The 12,004-nt window shown below is 41.6% G+C and overlaps 1 non-coding gene across 1 annotated transcript; it reads right to left on the bottom strand.

Annotated features, from left to right (window-relative positions):
- Positions 1-10,774: 10,774 nt before the first annotated feature.
- Positions 10,775-10,846, bottom strand: trnah-gug (transfer RNA histidin (anticodon GUG)). Its single transcript has one exon. It is a non-coding gene; the product is annotated as a tRNA-His (tRNA).
- Between the last annotated feature and the right edge of the window lie 1,158 nt (positions 10,847-12,004).

The raw sequence follows: 12,004 nt of genomic DNA, 5'->3' as shown, positions 1-12,004 counted from the left end.
TTGACGTGAAAAACGGGCATAGCATCGTGAAACGGTATTGTTCACTTGCATGACGAGTAGAGCCATGCATCTGGAAGTGGCTTACTTTCTTGATACCAACTCATGAATCAATGCACTGCAAAGGTTCATCTGTTGAAGAGGACAAGTTTCTCACATGAGATCGGACAACGGCACCAACTTTGTGGGGGCTGAAAGAGAGCTACGAGAAGCCTTAGCCTCTTTAAATCATGGCCACATTGAAAGAGCCTAATCACAAAAGGGAATTAAGTGGGGCTTTAACCCACTAGGTGGGTCACATCACGGTGGCGCTTGGGAGCGCATCATACTGATGATCAGGAAGATTTTGTGTTGTGTGCTCCGTCTACAAACCTTGGATGATGAAGGGTTTCATACCGTGCTCTGTGAGACTGAAGCTATGCTCAATGATCGCCCCATCACAAAACTGTCAGAAGACCCCAACGACCTTGAGCCATTAACACCAAACCATCTGCTACTCCTGAAAGGAATACCAGTTCTCCCACCAGGCCTTTTTGACAAAAAAGATCTTTACGCAAGGAGAAGGTGGAAACAAATACAGTACATCTCAGATCTATTTTGGAAGCGGTGGATCCACGAGTACTTACCACTATTACAGGAGCGTCAAAAATGGAGCCAGGAGAAAAGGAGTTACGTCCCTGGAGATGTTGTTATGGTTGTGGACTCCACAGCACCACGTGGATCATGGATATTAGGAAAAGTCTTGGAAACCTTTCCTGACAAGAAAGGTCTAGTGCGTGTGGTTCGTCTCAAAACCAACACAAATGTCATTGAACGATCCATAACCAAAATATGCTTGTTAAGTGAAGCTACAAATTGATTTATTGATTTCATATTTACAGTGGGTTAGCTTGTTTTTTGTTTATCACTATGGCTCCTTTAAATTTTATTTAATTGCTTTGTCTTCTGCCAGACGCAATTCGGGGCTGGTGTGTATGAGCCATATTTAATTTATCATTTATTATTTTCTCATTGAAATGGTTCCTCCGTACCACTAGGGGGCTGTATTTAGTGTCGCAGTGGCTGCCGCTGACCTGGGGTCACCTCAGGTCATTTAAACGGGTTCAAACAAATATACAGGGTTTGGCCATGCTAATTTGGAAGAAGCAAATAGTTTTCGACTGCGTTCACTGTGCTTTGTGAAGTAATCCGCGTTATTATTTATATGTTGTTGTATGTGATGTTATTGCCTGCTGTACGGACTTTACAAAAGTTTTGTGGAAAATAAATTGCCGGATTATTCTTAGTTCTAAAGGAGGACTCGCAACGCTTTCTTTGAGTGCACGTCGAACCAATTAACATAGCCCAGTTAGCATTAGCAGCCAGTAGTGGCTACAGTATAGGACTTAGCCATTACAAGGTGGTCACTGCAGGTTGCTGTTAATTAAAGAGCTGAGCTGTCTGCCGTAATCTATAGGTGGAGGGGCAGCTGTAGGTTGCTGGCAGAGGCTATAAATGGAGGAGCTGAGCTGTCTGCCAGAATCTGCAGGTGGAGGTGGTGGCTGGAGTTGTTGGCAGAGGCTGTAGATGGAGGTTTGGCCAAGCTGTCTGGCAGAATCTGCAGGTGGAAGCAGCGACTGCAGGTTGCAGACAGAGGCTCTAGTTGGAGCTTTGGATGAATTGTTGTTGCAGGATTTCGCACAGGTATCTGCAAGACCCTCCAGGTGGAGCTGGCTGTGGTGCAGGTTGCTGGCCTCTCTCACACAACATGTAGAAGATGGCTTTAATTCATTAGCCCAGGCATGCTATTATTACAGTTATGATTGTCTATCTTACCTGAAAGATCATATTTATGAGTGCATCTCTGCTCTTTGGTCCCTGGTGCATCTCTGGTCCCTCCTCAGCTCAGGTCTTCACATGGCAAAAGGACAGGGTTCAGCACTGTAGGTTGCTGGATGATGCTGTAGTGGAAAACTGTCAACATTTCTGTGCTAGAATCTGCAGGTGGAGGTGGCAGCTGCAGGTTGCTTGCAGAGGCTGTAGATGGAGGAGCTGAGCTGTCTGCCAGAATCTGCAGGTGGAGGCGACAGCTGCAGCTTGCTGGCGGGGGCTCTAGTTGGAGGTGTGGCCAAGCAGTCTGCCAGACTCCTCAGGTGGAGACGGCAGCTGCAGGTTGCTGGCAGAGGCTGTAGATGGAGGTTTGGCTAAGCTGTCTACCAGAATCTGCAGGTGGAGGTAACACTTGCAGGTTGCTGGCAGAGGCTTGGATGGAGGAGCTGAGCTGTCTGCCAGAATCTGCAGGTGGAGGTGTTGTCTGCAGGTTGCTGGCAGAGGCTCAAGTTGGAGGTTCGGCCAAGCTGTCTACCAGAATCTGCAGGTGGAGGTGGTGGCTGCAGGTTCCTGACAGAGGCTGTAAATGATGGAGCCGACCTGTCTGCCAGAATGTGCAGGTGGAGATGGCATCTGCAGGTTGCTGGCAGAGGCTGTAGATGGAGGTTTGTAAAAGATGTCTGACAGAATCTGTAGGTGGAGGCAGGGTATGCAGCTTGCTGACAGAGGCTTTAATTGGAGGAGTTGAGTGGTCTGCCAGAATCTGCAGGGGGAGGCGACAGCTGCAGGTTGCTGGCAGAGGCTCAGGTCCAAGGTTTGGCCAAGCTGTTTACCAGAATCTGCAGGTGAAAGAGGTGGCTGCAGGTTGCTGTTACAGGATGTAGAAGGAGGTTGGCCAAGATGTCTGCCAGAATCTGTAGGTGGAGGTAGTGGATGCAGCATGCTGACAGAGGCTGTAAATGGAGGAGCTGAGTTATCTGCCAGAATCTACAAGTGGAGGCGGCGGTGGCTGCAGGTTGCTGGGCAGAGGCTTAGATTGAGGTTGACAGAGGTTCACGTAGAACATTGGTCTTCAGCTGATGGTGAATCTGATGGAAATTGCTGGTGGAGGTTGTAGTTTGAGCATCTCTCCACAGCTGTTTGCTGCCTACAGGGAGAGGGTCAGGCAGCAGACAGCTGATATAATATGAATGCAGTTTAAAACTGAGCATTGTTGTGGAATGCCGTCCTCGTCAGGGTGTGGGATCAGCTCACTGGTCCCTGTAGCCCTGGTCCATCTGAAGGTCACAAAAAGTACAACCCTCAGACTACAGCTCCACATCATGTCAACAAATTCAGTTTGACTCCGCTGTCTCAGTTTCTAACACTATTTGTTATTATATACTGCGTGCCGACAACACATTTTCTTTTTGTCTTCAGGTTAGACGGTCTCAAGATTTTTTTTTTTTTTTCTATAGACCATGGACAGATGTTTATTTCAGTTGCATAAATTTTGCAAGTTTGACATATGGCTGTCTAAAAGCAGATATGACTGGAGTTATGGGAATCTTGCATTTTTTAACATTTCTAATCCTTAAATTCTCCAAACCTAAACCCTACAATCTTCTTTGCCAAACTCACCTATAGCCTGTTCAGTTTGGGCTGTTGTGCAACACACAATACCAAGGGGTATCTTTGTTTGGTATTTGTTCTGCTGTCATTCCTAGGCACCGTGTGTGAAACCATCTTGTACAAGTTCCACACTGAACCTAGGGGATAAACATGTAAAACAGAAAAATGCTCCTTTTTGGAAAGCTGTAATACAATATTTTATCACTTTAATGGTATCCCTGAAATTTCACTATGTATTATCAACACATTATTCACTGTTCAGATTATCAATTGATGTTTTAAAACAATGAAACATTAAGTCTCACCCAAACATCATCAACAGCTGTTTTGGGCAGGTCCTCATTTCCTCAGAAGGAACAGAACTCTTTCTTTGAAACTGGAAAATAAATTAAAAAACCAAAACCAAAACAAACAAACAAAAAACAAACAAACAAGTACATTGCTGTTAAATTTGTAAGGAGCATTTAACATAGTCTTTCAATATTTTTTAATTTTCCTGATCCTTTAAGAATGTCTTGTGCCATCTCTCTTTGTAGATTTTGAAGAATTGTAGATTTTTTTCAATGAATCAATGTGAAATGTCTGTGGAATGTTTGGAAATTCCACCAGTGTCATTTTGGCCATCTGTATGGAGGACAAAAACCAGTGTACTGTGTATGACCTTACAAAGTAAAGCAATGTGTTTTTTAACAACATGTTGCATAGAATCACCTGCATGACAAAGATCCCCCAACTGGTGTCGTCTTTCTGGAGGGTGTGAGTTATCTTGCCAGGCTTCCACTTGATGTTAACCCAGTCCTCCTTCCCAAGTCTATTCCGGCGCATCTTGAAATACTGCCTACAAGACAAAAGCAAAATCAGTTTTGTTTTACATTTGTGTTTACTCAGTGGCTTTTACTAAATGTGTATTAAACATGTTTATTTTCCATAATCTATTTCATATTACCCAAATCTGTAGCCTGCCTTTCTGGAGTCCTCAGCTTCATTTGACCCTTGCAGAGGATCAGCCACAAAAATGTGGTTTGAAAGGGCATGAAGATACTGTTTGAAAAAGTTAGATATTATCAAACCGTACATCTTGCTATAAAGGGACATGCAGTAGTGCAACATGTGTTGCTGTGTACTTACCACAAACTTCCAGAGCACATTTCTTATATTGACAAATGGTAAATGGATCTGCATTTGTATAGCGCCTTTCTAGTCATCCGACCACTCAAGGCGCTTTTTACACTATGAGTCACATTCACCCATTCACATTCATACACTGGTGGCTGAGGCTACCGTACAAGGTGCCACCTGCTACTCAGTTTTAAACACACTCACACACCGATGGAAGCATCATCAGGAGCAATTTGGGGTTCAGTATCTTGCTCAAGGATACTTCGACAATCAAACTGCTGATCTTCCAATTGGTGGACAACCCACTCTACCTCTGAGCCACAGCCACCCTATTTACCAATGATTCCATCATAGTCATGAAATGCAACCTGATAAAAATGTATAAGTGAAATAAGAACAGTTTTTTTCCCTACAATTTACAGTTGCAAAACAAAGCTTTCATGTGCACCATAAACATTATTTATTTTTCTTCATAGGACCAACCAAAGTAGGGAAGCTGCTATTCCAAAAATATTGGTTAAAAACATTTTTCAATTTGACATCAAGGACTGTAACAACGCTAAGTGGGTAAACATAGTTTGAAGCATTTGTCTCCTGGCTGTTGCATATGACACCCTTACACGCTTCAATACTGAAATAAAAAGAAATAATACATGATTACAGTTGTACTCACCCTTTTTAGCCCTTGCCTGGCCAGCTGCTCTCTTGTGCCATGCAAAATTACACCAATGGTGTAGTGATTCATGTGGTATAGTCGGCCAGCATTATCGGCTGAATTGAGGATGGCACTAATGTAACATTCTATTACCTGTTGGAAAAACTATTCATACTTGTAAAACTGTCAGGTCACTGTCAAATGTTTAAAAATATATCAGACATTTGAAAATGGATGGATGGATGGATGTTGTGTTTGTGTGTGTGTGTGTAGGTGGGTGGGTGGGTGTGTCAGGTAGAGAGAGAAAATACAATGATTGAGCAAACCATCCTCTCAGCTAAATACAGTTTATGTTAATATCAGTAATAACACCTGTGCTGGCTACCTGAAAGCTGCTGTTTGACATGTCCTTCAAGGAGAGGACAAAACAGCCTACATAAAAAATGGCTCTATGAGAGGATCCAGCATAGATATTAGACAGAGTTCAGCAGTCTAAGTACCCATTGATATATAATGTTTACATGCTGTTTAAAATGTAGGAGGTGTCACAGATCAATGTCTCATTTTGGGGCGCCCACTAGCTGACCTAGTGGAGCGGGCACCCCACGTGCAGAGGCTGTGTCCTTGCTGCAGCAGCTGCAGGTTTGATTCCAATCCACAGTTCTTTGCTGTATGTCCTTCCCTCTCTCTCTCTCCCCTTTTCATGCTACAGCAAAATAGCAAATAGCCCCCAAAAATATCTTAAAAACAAACAAACAAGAATTCTCATTTATCTCTGTATCTGAGGTTCATAGGCCACAAACAGGCCCACAGCAGTAGGAGAAGAACTAGTAAAGGCTGTAATAGTGGTTGATAGACTGAGAGTTTGAGGTCCAGTCTGTAGCATTTAGGTGACTATATTGGCAGAAATGGAATATAATATAATAACTATGTTTTCTTTAGTACCTGAGTCTTCAACAGGGGGTCCACAAACCCTAGGGGGGTGCTCAGAGTTACTCCAGGGGGGCGCCAAATTGTTTGTTGATTTAAGTTTTAATTAAAGTTATTTTCTTTTTTAAAACTTAAAATATAACTGAAAATACAAATTAACAAATTAAGCTTTGTACATGTACAACAAAAACCCATTAATGATACGCTGACTGTTACCAATGAATCCTTGTGCAATCTTGTCAGCTAGCTAAGTCTAAATAACTTTGCAGGACCTATCCAGAACAGCGCCGTGAACTAGATATTTAGAACAACATACTATTGAAACATATTGGCCAGGTACCTGTAGTACTATTCCAAGTGCACAGACATTCTTGGGGGCCACAGTGGATCATTTTGTGACGCACTGTCCACCTCAGAAACCACCAGTAAAAGAACAGTGGGTAACGCCAACGCACATAGCCATGCTACAACTGCTGTTCACTGGGCAGCTACAGGCAAACAAAAATGAGATTCTACCCAGGGAGCAGGTCCTTGTTGATGAACATTACCGTATTGCATTGCAATGTTTCCAGTAGCAGCCCAGAACGGGTAAACAATGGCTCTAGATAGGGCAATCATGTTTTTGTGTCATTAACCATAGTTAAAGCCCATCTGAAAGAGCAGTGTCAGGTAAACACAGATTTGTGACGTAAAAGCATGATATTCAGTGTTTTTACTGGTTTAAATTACCTGGTTTGTGTGCTTTAGAAAGGAAGATACCTCTGTGGATAACTCAGCTCCTGGTAAAATCCTCATGAATGTCTGGATTGGAAGTTATCAGAGAAAAAAGGTGAGCACACATTAATACTTGGTGGGCAAGCCGCCTGTCTCAGCTGAGCTGAAAAGCATTGGAGAAACACTGATTTGTAGTGTGAGTCTGCTTTATTCAATGGTGTCACCAGTTTAAATCATCTGGTTCATTTGGTTTGGAGAGAAAGAGACCTCTGCAAATAATTCCACTCACAGTAAAAAAAAAGTGAATGTCTGGATCAGAAATAAGGTAAGCACACATTAAGTTATCAGAGAAAAAGGCTGAGTATATAATAGCATGTGTTGGGCAAGCTGCCCATCTCAACACCATCAGAGAAACACTGATTTGTAACATAAAACTGCTTTATTCAATGTTTTTACCTGTTTTAATCTACCGGTCTATTTGTTTTGGAGAGGAAGATACCTCTGTGGATAATTTAGCTCCTGGTGAAAACCTCTTGAACAATGAACTGAAGAAATTCTAACCAGGAGAAGTTTCAACTGATTGCAATGCACCACTCGATCCCTATAAATCTTACTCACTGAACCTTTAAAATGTAGGTGCTATTGCTCCTCTCATGTCTGTATTTGAGGTTCATAGGCCATAAGCTAGTTGTTGCAAAGGCTGGAATTGACTACGTCATTATACTTAATTCCAGTCTTGTTTCATCGAGTCTTCCTCAAGACAAATGACAGCACTTTGTCTTGTATATCCTGTAAGATCTCAAGTCCTAATGTCTGCCTACTACTTTCACTTCAATTATATGGTTATGGTTGTTTTTAATCCTTATATATATATTATATACAGAGTATATAGTCATGTTGTGTTGATGAAGTCTATGGTTTTATGTCTGTGTGGGGGTAAACAAATCAATATTTAAATCCACACACAAACATCAAACATTAATGACCTTGACATACAACTCTGGTCCATAAATGTATCAATAAGAGATCTTATTTCTAATTCTATTTTTTGATTTGTCAACCTCAGTTTCTACAGTGATACATTCCATAACATTCTCTATAACAACTGACACTTTATATTTTAAATATTATTTTTATTGGAATGTGTTATGGAGCAGCTTCAAAGTAAATTTCCTTCGGGATCAATAAAGTAGCTATCTATCTATCTATCTATCTATCTATCTATCTATCTATCTATCTATCCCGTTCACAAGCTGATATGTGTAAGCTTTCTTAAAGCTGCAGTAGGTAGAAAGCCTGAAAACAGTTGAGTTTTGAGTCTCATCTGAGTTAGGTTTCATTCATCTCCGCTCTGGGCCCCTCCTACCAGACGAGCACGTGAGTATTTTATCCTACTTGGTTCTATTTCTCCCTCTCTGGGAGCCTTGGCTCTCCCTCTCCGTGCAGCAGCCCTCCCCATCCCTCCCTCGTGGACCCGCACATACTCCCGAGCCTCGGCTCTCCCTCACCGCACAGCAGCCCGCCCCACACATACCCCCTCGGCTCGGCTCTCCCTCTCCGCGGAGAGCCCTCGGCTCTGCTCCCATGGCCAACCCCCGTGCCCTCCGGCCGGGCCCGGCCCCACCTCACCCTTCACCTCCCTCCGGGGCTCTGGGGAACCGAGTTCTGTCTTCCTTTTTTTGGATTGTTTAGTCATGCAGGCAGTTGTAGCCAATGCTGGAATAGCTATTTTACCTGGTGCACTGTTCACCACTGCCACTTGCTCTCCCCTTCTGCCGGCGGCACGGGAACGTGCATTTGCAGTAGAACAGCCAATAGGAACGCAGTGGTCTAAGCTGACCTTTGATTGGTTGATGCACATTGGCACGATACTGATTCTTTAGAGGCTGAACACAGAGCCATGGTGAGGTGCAGAAACCTATTGTTTGTCTCAGACCATTTGATTTACATTATGCTTAGAGGATATTATAAAAATTTTTCTCAATTATACCAAAACAATGTTGCCTACTGGAGCTTTTATTTATAAAACAACTCTGCTGTCCCCTTTTTATAAAATACATTCCATATCCCTAAATTTCATCAAGCTGCTGTGGTTGAAAATAATAATGTAATAGTCTCACGCAGTTAGATGCAAGCATTTATTTGCTTAGGAAAACCAAGTAAGGAGCTAACAGTCTAAAACTAGAACTACGGCTTTGTGGTTGTATGCCTCTGTAAACCACTCAAGTTGCCATGAGTCAAAGTGGACACATTTGAAGAAATTCCTTTAAGGTGTTCTTGGAACATTGTGTTCACGAGAATGGGATGGACGGAGAATCCCTAAACATGTTGATGTGTGCATTTACACAGCCTCTTTCATGGCTGGAGGATGTAAACGTGCCATCAAGTCAGGTTTAATCTTACATTCACCTGTTGTTCTTGTAGAATTTTGTTTTGCTCACCTTCACACTGTATCACAAAAGTGATGTGTAACCAGGATTCTTCTTGCTATCTGGTATGTCCCGCAGTCTCAGCTGCCTCCTGCTTCCTGGTTCCAGTGCCTCTATGAGAACTGACATTCGTCAAGGTTCTTGTCAAGAAAGCAGTGACAGACTCATGGGGGCCTCAACATCATGCCCAGTGACACATTTTCTACCTTTGAATTTCTTGAAGTACGACAGCAACACACTGAGATCAGCAGCTTTGAAACCAGTCTCATATAAAGGTCAACAGTGTGCTACTGGAGTAGATGTATGACGTAACTGACATATATGTAAGATATGGCCCAAACTCTGAGAGGGGCCTTCCTGAGATACAGCAGACGCAAAATCTGAGAAGAAATATCATTTAAAAATCGTTAAACAAAACACAATATCAATTGTGAGTGCTGACTTATTGGTTATCCTTGCAGGGATCAGTGATGTATTCAATTATCATGAAGTCACTCTGATATGTAACACAGACTCTGGGGCCTCTCTGTGGTCGCGGTTGGTACTACTACTTGGGCAAACTTCAGGAGCTCCGGTTTTATTTTACCTCCTACCAAAGTTCACGGTCTATGAAGAAAAAATTAGGGAGCGTTGCACTGGGTCACACGAGGTGTAGGAGATTGAAAAAAAAAATCAGGTACTCTTCACAGACAGGGCAAGTAGTCACACAAAAATTAAAAGCAATGACTGTCCAGCTTACTCAGTGTCAAAGTGCATGCTGTGGGCTGGCAGACCAAAAATGCATCCAAGGCACTCTGATTGTGGTTAAAAATCTTTTATGAATTAATTTATAGACCAACACATTTCGAGTCTTCATCAGGGTATTCGGGTATACTCATCATTAGATCATGTGACAAAGGTCACATGACATGTAGTGCCCACATGAAAAAAATAAATAAAGATAAATTACCGCTCTGCAGATGTATTATGATGTCACAGTGAAGTTTACCTTTGACCTTTTGGATAAAAAGAGTCATCACGCTTACTGAACAGATTTATGTAAGTTGATACAAAAAATAAAAGTCAAATAAGGGTCAATAATGTTTTGAAAACATGATCAACCAAACTATTCATTTGTCATTTTATGGTAAAGGTAGTAAAGTTAAGCTAATGTCGTCAAAATTGAATATTTGCATACGAAATTTAAAAAAATAAAAAATAAAAAAAACTTCTGATCATTCATTGTTGTTAAATGATATATTTGATGTTATCCATTATATGTATGCTGAAATAAATTCACAAGTATGATTTCCTTTCTGTCTAAAGCCATGCTCAACTGAACCGGTAACCTTTTCATTGTTATTTCCTTGCCAATTCTAATAATCCGCTGAAATACACGTGCGTTGTTGTCAAACCGGCAAACGTCATTTCAACTACACAAAGTTAATTATTAGTTACTTTAAAGATACAATAGGCTATAATATCTGTATTAATTCAACTATCCTTCACATTTCACAAACCTGTACAAAACTGCCGTGACCCGGATTCGAACCGGGGTTGCTGCGGCCACAACGCAGAGTACTAACCTCTATACGATCACGGCGAGCTATCCCCTGGGATAGTGGTTAGTATGACCAGTCACAATATGGTATAACCAAATTAAAACACGTTAACAGCTTTACAGTGACTTTACACAGCAGCATTGCTCATGCTCATTACCTACTTTTGAATGTGTTTTTATAAAGTCAGGGCTGTGTATTACTGTATTGTATTGCATATGAGCTTTGTTCAGACTGTGTTGGGCTTTAGGGCAACATAAATTCAAGCTACAGACTGTTAAAGGATCAAAAGATGAAGTTCAGAAGTCAGTTATCCTTTGCAGAGACAATAAGATAAGATACGGCTTTATCACAAAAAGTTGACATTTTTGCATTACTACAGAAGATCAAGAGTCAGAAGCAAGAGAAAAAAAGAAAAAAGTGATGGAGTGTTTAAAAAAGGATTAAAATGAAAAAAAATATATATAAAATCTATAAACACTATATACACCTTTCACTTCAACGGTTACCATATGTCCATGATTGATAGTTGCACAGGATAACTGAAATACACACATGGTGTGTAGTAAATTTAATGTAAAGATCTCATCTGGCTGGATGAAAATCTGTGTAACTTGAATGTTACACAGTGTAAATATATATGTGTGTGTGTGTGTGTGTGTGTATATATTTTTATTATTATTATTTTTTTCTTTATTTCTTGCACTGTGGGTGTCACAACCTGTTACTGAAGGAGTTGATTAAGGTCCCCATAGTCTCATGTAGGGGGTGAGAGGTGTTGTCCATGATTAATGTCAGCTTGGCAAACACCCTCCTCTCACTCACCTTCTGTTGAAAAGGCTGTGGGGACTGAGTACCCAATCAGTGGCCAGCTAAGGGTGTGCCTCCGGATTCTGTCTCACAAGTCCGTAGGAAGAGATGGCTTGCCAGCAGTACGGAGAGCAACGTGTTCAAAGAGAAGAAAAGTTAATAGTGTGCTGCCGGTGTTTATAGTTTAGGAGTAAGTCAAGGGTAACTTGTGCGTCCATCAGACTCGTAAGTAGTCTGTTCCCACATATATTAAAGTGTAATTAGCCTGGGCATTCAAAGTTTAAGTTGTGCATTTCTGTTAAGTGTAAGTAGGCTATTTGATACATTGTAGTTGCACAATGTTATAGAGTGCATTTCTATATAATACTGATATTAAAGGCATGCAGTACATA

This window comes from Epinephelus lanceolatus, chromosome 6 (genome assembly GCF_041903045.1).
Source record: "Epinephelus lanceolatus isolate andai-2023 chromosome 6, ASM4190304v1, whole genome shotgun sequence".
Lineage (NCBI taxonomy): Eukaryota > Metazoa > Chordata > Actinopteri > Perciformes > Serranidae > Epinephelus > Epinephelus lanceolatus.
The sequence above is the reverse complement of the archived record's forward strand: the minus strand, read 5'-3'. Positions and strand labels throughout refer to the sequence as shown.